At 40.9% G+C, this 14848-nt stretch overlaps 1 protein-coding gene across 1 annotated transcript in view; it reads left to right on the top strand.

Annotated features, from left to right (window-relative positions):
- itfg1 (integrin alpha FG-GAP repeat containing 1) overlaps positions 1 to 14848 on the top strand; it is a 288511-nt gene that overhangs the window by 193211 nt on the left and 80452 nt on the right. The gene's annotated exons all lie outside the window — the stretch shown is intronic.

Genomic DNA, 14848 nt, shown 5'->3' with positions numbered 1-14848 from the left:
TTTTTTCCCAGTGAGGGTATTGTACGTTTGTCTTTACATGTCAAAATCGCACCAATTCTCAAAGTGTGAGCGGGAAGTGGCTGCTCAATACATCTTTTGTTCATGCCTGCTTTGCAATCTCGCATACAACCAAGCACATTCAGTGCATTTTTACACACACACACACACACACACACACACACACACGCCTTTTCCTGTAGTTGGTGTGAAAGCAGGAGTGGGAAATCAAGAAATACAGAAAGATATAAAAACACACGGCGCCATTTATATTTAGATTGAGAAGTGTACCTTGTTGTAACATTTATTAATATAAATGTTATTTCTTTTTTTAAACTATTTACCGAAATGAACTGAAAAATATAAGTGGACAAACAGCGCATCAAACTTTTTCGTAATCTTTTTAGCAGGTTTATAATTACACTAGCACTAAATCCTGTTGCACTATAACTTACTGAAATGCTTCCTGATAGGAGGATGATTCTATCAGAGGTAAATACGGGTAAATTTATCAGTAGGTTATCACCAGCTCTTTCTACAATCAAGTCGGCATTACGACCGCGTACGCTAGTGAGGAGCGCTGTGCGGCGTTCGACACACACAAGGTTTCTTAAGAAGAAATTTGTCATTATTAAGAGCTACTAGTGGTTTCAGTCTGACCCATCACACTACAGCAGATGTTTTAACGCAGATCGCTCAATTCATGGTTATAACTTTAGAACTATTTAATAGCATGGTCCACAGTATATGTACAGGGTGTCCATAAAGTCTCTTTACAATTTAAAAAAAAATTATTACAAAGGCAGTTGAGATATTGTAACTAGATTTATTTTATTTTAATCAGTGTTTATTAATTTTTTTCCAACTGCAGTTAATAGACCTCTATATGGGCACCATTAGACTACGTTCAGACTGCACCCTGAAACGACCCATATCCGATTTTTTTGCCCATATGCGACCTGTATCTGATTTGTTATTGACCATCTGAACGACACAGATCCGATTTTTTTCACATGCGACCCAGGCCGCTTGGATATGTGGTCCTGATTCCGATGCATATCCGTTATTTTCACATGCGACTGCAGTCTGACCGGACAGGTCGCATTCATACGACCTACACGTCATCAACAAGAGACAAACGTCACTATAGAGGACTACTGCATGACATCACCGCGCCGCGAGATTTTGTTAGGCACCATATTGGAAGACCAAGTACATGCACTCACAATATAAAACAAAGTACGAGCGAGAGTAAAGTGACACGATGGCTGATAATTCTGGTTATGTGAGTACATTACCAGCTGCAGAAAGGGCACGGTATGTGGAGAAACTGGCTGTGATTGATGGGTTTGACCCATATGATAAGACTCGCGGCAAGGGAGAATGGAAACATAAGGAGGACCGGACACCAATTCTGCCATCTGTTTGCTACCCAGACATTATAAACTATTTGTTGTTTACACCCAGTGCCTACACTGCTGATGACTTGAAGGCCTACAAAGGGCTACAGGCTTACAGTTATGTTGTTAGTGTCTTGGTTCGTGATATTACAGCTGTTATTAAGAATAACCTACACATAGTTATGGCCAAGGTAATCTTGTTGATATTTATCTTTTAATAATATATCTTTTCAGTTGAAAAATTAAGACTTTTTGTTACTATTAAGGTATCCATAATTTAGGTTAATTTATCCAAATTATACATATGTATTTATGATATATGCCTACACAACAACTATGCTTTATTTATATAACAGGAGGGAGAGCAAGCCCCAAACCATCCTAAAATAATTATTATTATTATTATTATTATTATTATTATTAAATTGTAGAAGTCTGGGAGGCTTGCTCCTCATCCAGTTATCAACTTGGGGCCAATTTAGCATGTTTTAAATCTGAATTTCTTGCGTTTGCTTACCTCAAAGTGTCTGCAGATCATGCACAGACTTATCCATTATATCCACAGTTTTTTGCCAAGTCTCTCACAGGTTTCTTTCAAGTCTACTGTTGGGCCAATAAATCATAAATAAAACAGCTCAGATTTGTTTGTTTAAGTCGTTTGCCACTCCACTTTATTCTCGTGGGTTCACATACCGCTGCCGTTATTTCCCCCTAATCACGAGTTTGTTGGTCTTCCAAAATGGCGCAGGGTCTGTTTACTTCCGGTTTCGGGTGACGTCAGTGAAAGGGGTCTATACTGCGTTAGCTAATCCCGCCTCTCTGGTGGAAAACAACATCAATGGCGGACAATGCCTCCACAATACCAGGTTATTGTGTGAGTTCTGCCACCGCCACAAAAACCACATCGCCAGGTCTCGCCTCATCTCCATGCTTTACTTGCAAACTTGAGTGCGCTTTTTTTTTTTGTTGTTGTTTACGTATTACGTAGATGTGCTTATTACGTGTCAATTTGCGCATGCGGGACACTTTTGGGTCGTTTTCCGTTCATATTGGAGATCGCATACAAGTCTCATATAATTGGTAATGTGAACGGCCTAACAAAAAAATCGGATTTCACAACAAATCGGATATGGGTCGTTTCAGGTTGCAGTCTGAACGTAGTGTTAGTTGCACGACGCACATCAAGACGGTACTCGAGGATAGCCTCATCGTTGGTAGCAATGGCATTACAAATCCTTTGCTTCAAGTCAGCAATGTCCCGTACCTTTGTTCGATACACGATATCTTTTAATGTGAAAAACAACTTTAATCAACACTGATTAAAATAAAATAAATCTAGTTACAATATCTCAACAACTGCCTTTGTAATAATTTTTTTTAAATTGTAAAGAGACTTTATGGACACCCTGTATAACTTTTGTAATTTTCGTGTCTGTATTCCACCATGAAACGCAGAGGGACTGCTTCCCGTTCTTAAAACTTTAACACAAGTGTGAACTATCATACATCATTATAAAGTTAGAGGTATTTATAAATTACTCAGGAGATAATCAAAGGATCACGAAAGCCCATGTATATTTGATTTTTGTGAGAGAAATCAATGTATTCCCAAAAATGTTATCTGATTGTTAAAACGGGTCATTTTAATGATAATAGAGCTTTGCTTGTGGTAGCTCCAATGTACCCGAGTGCGAGATTTGTTTCTCAGACTGAAGGTGATGATACATGGGGCATCTTTTTGGGCAGTGTTGCCAGCAACGGGCAACCAGGTGAGACTAATTAGGGCAACAGACAGTTGGCAACAACCAATCAGATAAGAGCAAATCTGTTGCCAGGGAGACAGACACTGCAAAGATGGACACTGAAACATTTGCAGCTGTCACTTTTGTCTCAGCTTCAGCTTTTATTTCGCTCAAGTAAGCATCACTTCTGGAACAAAACTGAATACATAGCTAGCGATAACTTTCAGCTAGCTATATTAGCAAAAACCACCGCTAGTTAGCTAAATCCCATTCAATCTCTATGGAGCGGTAGTGGCAGTTTACTCTTGGCTGAAAAAAATCTGTGTCTTAATTCCAACCTGAGCACGTAAAAATAGATGTCTGTTGGTTCAGCATTTGATGAGGTAATTCACCACTTTGGGTTTACACTTAACAACTTACCGGCATAAAAAGATACAAGTTGTGTGTCTTTTTCTTCGCTCCGCTGCCGTTGAGACGTCACCATCTTTGTTGAAAATTTCAGAAGCCCTCAGGTAGTCATGTGACTCACTGCTAGCATTCTGATTGGATGATCTTAAAAAGTTGCCCAAAACGATCAGAATCATTTGAGACAGAAATTATGTTGCCCGATCTCATTGGGAAAGTGTGTTGAAGCGCGGTTGCCCAAAAAGTTGCCTTGTGTATCGCCTCCTTAACGGTGTCACGTGTCAAACAATTAGATTAAAACATGGTAATTGGGTTTTGATGCCCAGCATCGTGAACACACTCTGAGATACAAAATGCAAACCGATATAAAAACAGCGCATTACTTGCCCAATGGGTTGGCGAATAAATGTATGACTTGTCGATACCTGGTGTGGGTAGTAATGCTAAAGTGCAAATTAAAAGCTGTTTTCAAATTTTGTCAGTCAGATCCGAATAAATGACCGTAATCTCTGTCTCTGGTGCTCACAATAAGGTGCAGAAAGATAAAGCATCATATTATGATATACGAATTGTATTAAAGGCACATCTAAGGGTACCTCGCTTGAAGATTTAGCACACGAAACTTTGTGCAGGGAAGAACTTGTTTTAAAGGCATCCTTCAGGAGCATCCCTGTGCACACTTAAATCATTTTCACTCCAGGGATTTTACGCACGGGAACACTGCTACAAGAAACTGGAGTCAAGTCCGTTAATACGACGCGCGTCTTACACGCATTCACACTGCAAAAACATTACATTTCCCAGTACTGCATTGGAACATCACAGGTTTTTCCAGTGTTTGGAGTAAAAGGTTTACACACAGCTATAAATTCATCCTTTGAAATGGAAATCTTGACCATATGTGACGATTTGGGGCATCACCTATGTAAATGTACATGAGTGGAACAATTTTAAAAGTGTAGGATTGGGGGCGTCGTGGCTCAGGTGGATAAGGCGCCATACCATAAATCCAGGGATCCGCGTTCGATTCCGGCCCGAGGTCATTTCCCGATCCCTCCCCGTCTCTCTCTCCCGCTCATTTCCTGTCTCTACACTGTCCTATCCAATAATAAAGGTGAAAAAAGCCCAAAAAAAATATCTTTAAAAGTGTAGGATTTAAGTGCGTACAGATATGACAAAAATATCGTATCGTGATAGTTCAATGATACAGGAGATTTTTTTTTTTATATGTGCATAAAATTAGTACTGTGCAAAAGTCTGAGGCACATGTAAAAGTCTTAGAAGTCTAAGGGTGTATTCAGACCAGGATAGTTCGATAGTTCACTTGCTTTGGTCCGAACCAAATGTTTTTTTTTTTTTTTATTTTTTCATTTTGGTGCGGTTCGCTTTCACACTGTACATTTTAGTAAGCGGACCAAAATCTGTCAACAAAGCCACACGCCCTGAGGTCGTTCAGCTATTGCTCAGAGACGACACGCGGACAAAGCGTTAAGTTCAAAAGTAGTCATGGAGGCTTTCCGTGCTGTTATTCTTTTTAATGTCATCAAAGCTATATGTTTTTTCCAGTTTTTACTGTTTTCACAATTGTGCGATTACTATGCTGTTGTACAAGTAATTTATCAACGACGACGACAAAGGGCAAGGCGGCTACGGAGGATAGCGCTGATGAGCGCACATCATGTTGTGACAGTCTGGCTCTTCACGCAATAGATGAATTTCTTTTTTTGCGTCGCTAGTACCGCCACTTTTTGAAAGAATGTCCCTGATTTTAATGTCGGTCTGACGGAGTTTCTTCACTTTTAGCCGACATTGTTCTGGGGAGCGCGTGAACCCCTTCTCCTTCATTTTCTCACTGAATACAGCAAACACGTCGGCATTTTTGTGTGTTCTCTCCAAAAGCTCAGATATGTGGACATCTGCCCATATATCCACAAGGGTACGTGTTTCTTCCTCGACCCACGTTTGCCCCCTACTCATTTTTTGTACTCTGTAGTCTAGCCTACCACTGGTCTGAATGACTGAATGACTGTTGTAAGGTTCCCTTGACAACCGAAACAGTGTTTGCGCTTTGCGGTGGAGTGTCAAGACTCTGTTTCCCATAATGCTCGACAAACGACGGAAGCTCCCGAGGTACAAAAAAGCAAAACTGTCGGATTAGGTCCGGTCTGCTTTCACACCTCCAAAAGGTCCGCACCAGGGTTCCTTTGGTCCGGACCGAGTCCGACCTTGCAGCTCGGTCTCGGTCCGCTTGTTTGGTCCGGACCAGAGTTCGGTGGTTTGTATTCAGACCAACCCAAAAGGTCCGGACCAAGGGAAATTTGGTTCGTTTGGTCCGAACCAAACAACGTAGGTGTGAATACGCCATAAGACAGTTACAATAATTTAAGTTTTCTGTACAATACTCTAGTGCAATATCACATGTCCTGATGTGCAATATTACAATATCACCTGGTCACTTTAACTACAATGTCACTCTAATCATATTGTCATTTTAATTTTTATTCATTTGCCATATTTTATCTGCTGCTTTTTTTTTTTGTTACTGGCAGCAGGCCTGCCATTGTACATTATACGCTGGGTTTTTTTTTTCCCCACCCATTTTATTTATTTATTTTTTTAAAGATATTTTTGGGCTTTTTTCACCTTTATTTGGATAGGACAGTGTAGAGACAGGAAATGAGCAGGAGCGAGAGAGACAGGGAGGGATCGGGAAATGACCTCGGGTCAGAATCGAACCGGGTCCCTGGATTTATGGTATGGCGCCTTATCCACCTGAGCCACGATGCCCCCTTTCCCACCCATTTTTGTGATTTTATTCTTTTTGTGATTTTATTTTCTTGCTCTTGTTTTAATGTACTGCTTTTCGCCCTTCTAATTGCCCTTCGGGGATAAATAAAGTTTTGTCTGATCTGATAAAGAAATGCTGTCGACCAAAAATGGCTTAAAAATAATGAAATGTTTCAACATTTAAAAAAATACTATAAACAGTAATCAGTGAGCCATAAATATTTGGTGCGAGACAAACCTTTGCGTTTAAAAAAAAAAAAAAAGAAAAAAAAAGAAGGTAGTCTCCGGTCCATTGAGATCAGTTTTATGTGGAAATGATCTGTAGGTTTTCCTGAGCATCTTCCAGAACCAGCCGCAGTTCTTCTGGACACTTTGACTGTCACACTCACTTCTTCATTTTACACCAAAACCCAGCAGCCTTCATTATGCTTTCTTTTTAATCTGAAACGTGATCTCTTACAGAACATGCTGCTCAGATACAAACTTTTTTTTTTTTTTCCCCTCTCTAGCATTTAATTTTGTGCTGGAAAATGAACGTTTGGACTCTAAAATGTTTTTGGACCGAGTCGATAACATAGACATAAAATAGAAATCTATAACCAAGTTTGTATGAAAAAAATAAGGGGCTTAAGACTTTTGCACGGTGCTGTATTCATCATGATGTACAGTTTTTTCCAAACAGACTGACAGTCGTGTTGCATCGAAACAGAAACGTTTTGTCATTTAAAAAAAAAATTGCTTGGTGATACTTTTATTTCATGTTATATGGGAAACTTTGTTTTAAAAAAGTCTTGTATATTTGTTGATAAATATTTAATAATTTATTACGTTTATATAGCGCTACATATGTACACTCTATAACGCTTTACAATTCAAAATGCAAACAATTATTATACTTCAAGTCTAAAATCGCTACAGAATAAAAATTTTAAAAAATCATTAATCTAAGAAGCATAAGCTGATTTTTAAATACGAAGGTTTTCAGTTGTTTCTTGAAATTGTTAATGTTGACACATGACTTAAGTTCTCACAGCAAGGTATTCCATAACTCGGGACCTACGTAGGCTAGCGTTCTTCTACCAAATGAACTTCTCTTGATACTAGGAACCACCAAATCATTGTTATTGTCTGCTCTAGTTCTCTTTAGGCGCCTCTTTGTTAGAAGTTCTTCAAGGTACAGTGGAGAAAGGCCATTCAGGGACTTGAACATCATGACCAGGACTTTGTACTGGATCCGCTGACCGTATAGGCAACCAGTGAAGATGTTTCATAGCAGGTGTTATGTACTCATATTTGCCATATTGTGAAATGAAAAGTGCAGACATCATCTTCTGTACCCTGGTGAGGTGCTTCAGTGTACGTTCTGGTGAGCCATTCAGGAGAACGTTGCAGTAATCAAGCTTGGACGTTACCACTGTGTGAACCATTGCCTTGGCTGCTGCTTCACTGTCTGACCTTAAATATATTCTTCAGCATAAAAAGGCAGTTTTTAGCAGCACTGCAGACGTGACCTTTAAGAGTCGAGATCTACACCAAGAATATTTCATGCTACTCTGATCATCGGAGCAGACTGAACCTGGGCGATGACAACAGTGTCGCTGAAGTGACTTCCTTCAAGTCTGCTTTCTCTTGTTGTTCATGGTCCAAATAGTAAAGGTGTTATTGAGAGAAAATCCAGTGTTAAGCATTTAATTGCTAATTGTTACAGATCCACCCGTCATGGTACAGTGCATGGTCTCCTGAAACTTACCCTGACTCAGACCTGTTTACTCCTACGATTTGTCCGTAGTTCCTATGATTTTTCAAAACAAAATATGGACTACGAATTCTTGTCCAAAAACTACGATTTATGGCCGAAATGTTTCAACAGGTTTCGTCTAAACGGGGGAACTGCGCCCTCTTATTCTCAGCGTGCGCCCCCTTACCGACTCCGTGAAAACATTCCAGCAACACTACGTGACAATGTGTCTGATCATCGAATACGTTATAATTGCTCCAAAAATATTCCAATCACAGTAGCTACACCGCCAGACGGTGCAAAAACAATCCGAATTGGCGTTTTCCAGACTGAGGCGCCATGTTGTTTAGTTGTTTACTTGTCGCGGCTGCTCTCGCGAGATTTGACATGGGTCACATGCAAGGTCAGCTGACTTGTAGCACGAGATTTCTCGAGACTGAATGACCTTTCACCCACCGGCGCGGGAGCTTTTGACAGAAGTAGTTCGCGAGTTGTTTTTGTTGGCACTTGGGCATTTAAAGATGTCGTCCCGTGGCACGAAGCGGAAGAAAGCCAAAGACTGTCCGGGGCAGAAGAAGATTACTTCTTTCTTTTTCAATGTTGACAGACAATTTGTTACAATTTCCCTCTCAGCCTCAGAATGTCCCATTGGAGCCTCAATTTTTCAAAGGCTTTGCACGGCAGGCGGGGGGGACAACCGGCACCATCCCCCCGCTTTGCTCCCTCGCCATGGTGAGCGCCCTCATACTAAATTTTTCTAGAAAAAACCCTGTTCATGACTTACTTTATAATCATATTTATTGTGGGAATCGAACATCGATCGTATAGTCATGGGCGCGGCCATGTTTAATCACGTTTAAGCCATGTTTACCGTACGTTGCATTGTGGGAAGGTTCCATTGTTTCAACTTTGGTTTCTGAGCACGCGATCATGGCGGCCGCGAAGCGAAAGGCCGATGGCATTAAATGACTTGTGATTTGTTAGTAAAGAGTGTGAGATCAGTATAGCTGCCAATCAAGTATTCAGTAGCCTATTAGAGCGTAGTATGGTCTCTGAAATATTTTTTCTGATTGTAGCATCCTAAATAAGTATTACTGCTCGTCTTCTGGTTATTTCAGAGATACTGAAATAATGAAATGTATGAGGAGTCAACAAGTCGACCTTAGAGTCTAGGCTTGGTAATATGAGGATTATGGAGCAGATCGAGAATCTTATATGGGTTTGCGTTTTGGTTCTCACAGGTGCTTAACTTGACAGAAAAAATAAGACCAGTGCTTGATTTTAATTTTTAAAATTTTGTTCATGTAATCGATCACTTACTTTCAACTTGAATGAGTACTATTATCTAATAGGCTGCTTTCTACTTTTTGTCTTCGATACAATACATAGATTGGACCCCAGTAAAATTCCTACTGACAGCTTACCAAAACTACTGACAAGATACTGCAAGACTACTGACAGGGCAAATTTGGGGTAAACTGGTCTGCTGACTGGAGTTTCAGCCTAAGAAACCTCATTTAAGTTTATAAGACAGTTTTGGATGTTCTCTTACTGAGGGGAACATGAACAAGTGGGCAAACGCAAACGGTATAAAACTACACTGTGTATACGGGATGCATTTTCTCTCTGAACCCCTGTAAAACCAATCTCATAAACCTTTGATCTGCACATGGAGCTAATTATGACTCTTAGCCCGTTAGTGGTCAGTGTATTAGCATGCGCAGATGGCGCCACCCTTTTGATTTTAGCGCGCCACAAGGCCTCATTACTGGCCCATAAAACCGTCCCTAATCACGGTCTAGTTCACGCCTGTGCTAACTCAAACTGGCGGTTCAATTAGGGCAGTTAATAAAGAGCAGATCGATCCGGGAGCAGAGGGAGTCCGGAAACGAGGAGCGCTCCGTTACAGAACACGCAGCTACACATGCAGCAGATGACATTTAGAACAGGACGAGCGAATGGGTTTAATAAATAACCGTACAGCCCGATATCACGCTCTTTAGTGCGACACGGTGATGGTGGAATTTTGTGTAAAGTGGACTTGTTTAAAGGGTTTACTCTTAAACTTCACTTGTTCATCAAAACAGAGTGGAAATCTCATCTCGCCTCAGTCTGCTGCTTTTAAAAGTTCTTACCTGGACATAATGATTTGGAAAATTAAAAGAAACCAATAATTCTTGAACCAGTGAATCAAAATGTAAAATAGGTTCCTTCAATTCCACCCTTTATCTTTTTCTGCTTATTTTGTTCGAGGACTCGTGCAGCAAGCATTTAAAAAGGTCTATTTGAGAACTCGTCGGAACTATAAATGAAATTGTTTTCACTCTCGCCTTGCCTCATACGACTCTCATTAAATTCTTTACTCTCTCTCTGTTACGATGGCTGCTGAAGACCAACTGAGCGAATTTGAAAGCCTCCATCAACCGTTATGGGGAAATCTCGCTTGTTCTAATGGTTTGATACTGTTTATGCTTCTGGTTGACAAAAAGACATCAGTGTGTCATGGCTACACACACACACACACACACACACACACACACACACACACACACTGGAACTACAAATAATCTGAAAATGGTTCACTACAGGTCAGTCACTAATGATTTCCTGTTAGTTGAATTGGTAGAGGACCGTGTTTTAGATTCTTAATTGGCGTTCTCCAACCAAAATATCAGAAGTTGCTCTTGTTTTAGTAATAAGAAAATTTTGTACAAAAACATGACACTTTGTTTTTATTCATTAAAATGTGTGTTCTAAACTAAACCAGCGTGTCGAGGAAATAATCAGATGTTTTAATTCATTAAAAATTGTATTGAATATGAAAGTGTGCGCACTCCTGTTTAATTAGTTCTAAGAACAACACACTACTGTAACTTTCCTGCTAGGTACAGTAATATGCAGTAAGCTCCGCCCCTTCCCTAAGTCTATTAGTTGCCGTGATTGGTTAATCACAGTGCGAGGTTCGAAACACAACCTGCATTCAAAGACATTTGCAACAATGGAACTGCTGAGGATATAGATTTTAAAAAATATATATATATATATTATTAAACTAAATTTAAATATTAGGGTGCATCAGTTGCCCTCACTTTCATAAAATCTGATGCATTTTTGTTCGGGTGTTCCTTTTCACCAATAAAGACATCCTGTAACATTTTTTGACCATATTCAAAAGTCTAATGGTGGCACCATGAGGTTGATTTTTTGCCAAAAAACGCTTATTTTATGTTTTTGCGTAAGGTTTGAATCACAATGTTGGACTCCATTTATTGATTTCTTGTGAGCCAGAGATCATGTTAAGAACCTTTGCAAGGGATTGCGAAGCATTAATGTGATTCATAATACATTTGTATTGTTTAAAAGTAGTTGAACAATGATTCAACGAACAGCTAAAACTCAAACTGTGCTTGATAATATATTTAGAATATGGACTAAAAATGTGTATCTAAGATATTTGGTATACTCTATAAGGTGCCATAATGTTTCATGAAAAGTGATCGAAATTTTGTCATAAAATAGCAGCTTTTTCCATAACTTTGAGCTCCTGGTGCCGCCATTAAACTTTTGGATTTTGTCAAAATATTTCACCCAGTGTGTTTTCTTACCAAAAGGAACATAAAAACAAAAATGCATCGTGATCGGAGGAACTTTTCATTTTTAGGGGGCAACTGATGCACATTATTAAATATGTATCTCAAGATATTTAGGGTTTTGTTTTTAAACTAGAGTTTGCTAAGTTTATTGGGGTAATTTCAGCGCCCCCTAGCTTGTAGCATTGTGCAAGTAGCAATAATTTTTCTGTAGCATAACACTTGTATTTCAGATTTCCTTTTGGTGGTTTAACTTTGAAAGTGTGTGTGCCTACCTGCCTGCCTGCCTGTGGGTAGAAGTGGGTGAACTAAACTAGCTGAATGGGTTTCTCTGTGTATTGATGCAGACGTAGTAAGAAACATCTGTTCAAGGTGTTCCAGCTCAGTTTCCTCAGAACATTTATTTTTAGAAAGCTTTAACGCACAACACAATAGAAATCATCCTTTGACATGTCACTGAATAAAACCTTTCACGGGACTAATAGACGTCGGAATCAACAGATAAGTGAGGATGTGAGATGCACGACTCTGCGTTTTCCATTTTTGATACGATGCGCATGAAAATGAGGAGATAACTGATGGTGAAATATTGGATCATTTTACTGGAGAGAAGAACTGCTTTTATTCAGACCAGCGGTTGGACCTGGAAGTCATTCGTGTCACCATAGTGACTGCAGCAAAACCATCATAGATGCACGAATAAAATGTATAAAAATATCAGTGAAAATAAACTCTGGCTCAAAAGTGGAGCCATTTGATCAGCATTTTGGGAATGCTGCTACACCACAGACACCATCTAGGGGAGTAGTCATGGCCTGAAGGTTAGAGAAGCAGCCTTGGGCCCAAAGGGTCACCGGTTCAATTCCCAGGACTGGCAGGATAAATGTGAGGGGAGTTGAGTGAATGAACAGCACTTTCCCCTGCCTCTGTATCAGGGCTGAAGTTTCCTTAAGCAAGGCACCGAACCTCCAGCTGCCCCCCAGGTGCTGTCGCTTACAGTAGCTGCCCACTGTGTAGCGTAGCTACTGGGTATTGAGGTTTTTCACCCACGTGACCAAGTCATGTGATGCTGCCATTTTGGACGTCATGGATCGAATCAGTTTGAATGCGAGGAAGGCGACAAACGAAAAACATAAAAGAAAAAGGAGCGAGATGCAGAAAACACCTTCACTATCCAGCGACGTAGGGCATTTACAGGGCGAGCAGAGGGAGAGGGATTTGCAAAAATTGAGGTTAGCAGGCTTAGAGAACGACGTTTACCTGCTTCCACCAGGATTGTTCACTGACGTACGGAAGTACACGAAGCCCTCGTCTTTACCTGACTTCGGCCCACATGATCTGTATACCTATGTCGTTAAAAACCCATCGCCATACACAGGTATTGATCTGAAAGCGTATAAGAGTTTGGATGCCTACAAATATTTTGTGTCAGGCTGGGTAACGCCTACATCAGCGGGTCGTCCCTGGAGCCGGTGGTCGCCATCTTGTTACAGCTAAGGTTTGTTCACATTTTCATTTACTTTCGGTCCTCAGGATAAACAAAATGTTATTAAATGTCATTGAAATAATTTCTTAGTCTGTTGAGACATGGCCCGTTATAAATTTGCTGTTACCAGGCAATGACCAAGAACTGTATTATTAGGGTCGGTGTCTGTGTTGTAGCAGTGCACTAGCAGCTAGCTGTTAGCACTAGCTAATGTCAACAACATCATAGCTGGTATGTTACTGTAGCAATGTTTACGTTCAGTCATTTGGATGACTGTTAAAACCTTTCAGTCTCAAGTTTTTCCTTTACTGTATTTACTAGTTTACTGTAATTATGATCCGGCAGCTATTTACACCGGATCCAGTGTAAATAGCTGCCGGAGCGCGCTCCGGCTTGCTCCCCCTCAAATTAAGCAGCGCGCTCCGGCAGCTATTTACACTGGATCCGGTGTAAATAGCTGCCGGATCATAATTACAGTAAACTAGTAAATCCAGTAAAGGAAAAACTTGAGACTGAAAGGTTTTAACAGTCATCCAAATGACTGAACGTAAACATTGCTACAGTAACATACCAGCTATGTTGTTGACATTAGCTAGCTTGACCTTCAAAATGGCGGACACCGGGGCGTCATGTGACCCTGTGACGTCAGGTGAAAAACCTCAATGTGTGTGCTCATTGCTCACTTGTGTGTGCACGCGTGTGTTCACTGCTTCAGATGGGTTAAATACAGAGGCGTGCTTGAGTGTACATGTGACCAAATAAAGTCTGTTTCTTCTTCAAGGAGGTAAAGTTTAGGAAGGCATTCTGTTCTGGATAAATTTGTTAATTCAGGAGGCAAGAGAGGCGGAGCCATCATTTTAATTCATATATTTAAAATCTATACGTTTCTGTAAAGCTACTTTGCGGCAATGTCTGTTGTTAAAGGCGCTATTAAAAAAAATAAATTGACCTGATTTTGATTTGAGTCTGTTCTCTGTTGGCTCAGTGAGAGATGATGCGTGCTCCGGTTTCCCCCACAGTCCAAAGGCATGCGGTTAGGTTAATATGGGACGGCCTGGGGCTGAGGTGCTCTCGAGCGAGGCACCGAACTCCCGACTGCTCCCCGGGCACTGTTAGCATGGCTGCCTACTGCTCTGGGTGTGTGTGTGTGTTCACTGCTTCAGATGGGTTAAATGCAGAGAGGAAATTTCACAGGTGTGTGATGAATAAAGTTGTGCTTTCTTTCTTTAATCAGATCTGTCATTTGTCATCCATCCATCATCTGCAGCCGCTTTATCCTGTTCTACAGGGTCACAGGCGAGCTGGAGCCTATCCCAGCTGACTACGGGCGAAAGGCGGGGTACACCCTGGACAAGTCGCCAGGTCATCACAGGGCTGACACATAGACACAGACAACCATTCACACTCACATTCACACCTACGCTCAATTTAGAGTCACCAGTTAACCTAACCTGCATGTCTTTGGACTGTGGGGGAAACCGGAGCACCCGCAGGAAACCCACACGGACACGGGGAGAACATGCAAACTCCGCACAGAAAGGCCCTCGCCGGCCACGGGGCTCGAACCCAGACCTTCTTGCTGTGAGGCGACAGCGCTAATCACTACACCACCGTGCCGCCCCTGTCGTTTGTCATTTAGTGCAAAACTTGACCCGTTAGTGCCCTGCTATACAGTCAGGGACACAGTGTATAGTGTAACCATC

The sequence above is a fragment of the Neoarius graeffei genome, chromosome 27 (genome assembly GCF_027579695.1).
Source record: "Neoarius graeffei isolate fNeoGra1 chromosome 27, fNeoGra1.pri, whole genome shotgun sequence".
In the NCBI taxonomy this organism is placed as follows: Eukaryota; Metazoa; Chordata; class Actinopteri; order Siluriformes; family Ariidae; genus Neoarius; species Neoarius graeffei.
Note: the sequence above shows the minus strand (reverse complement) of the source record. Positions and strands in the feature narration are given on the sequence as shown.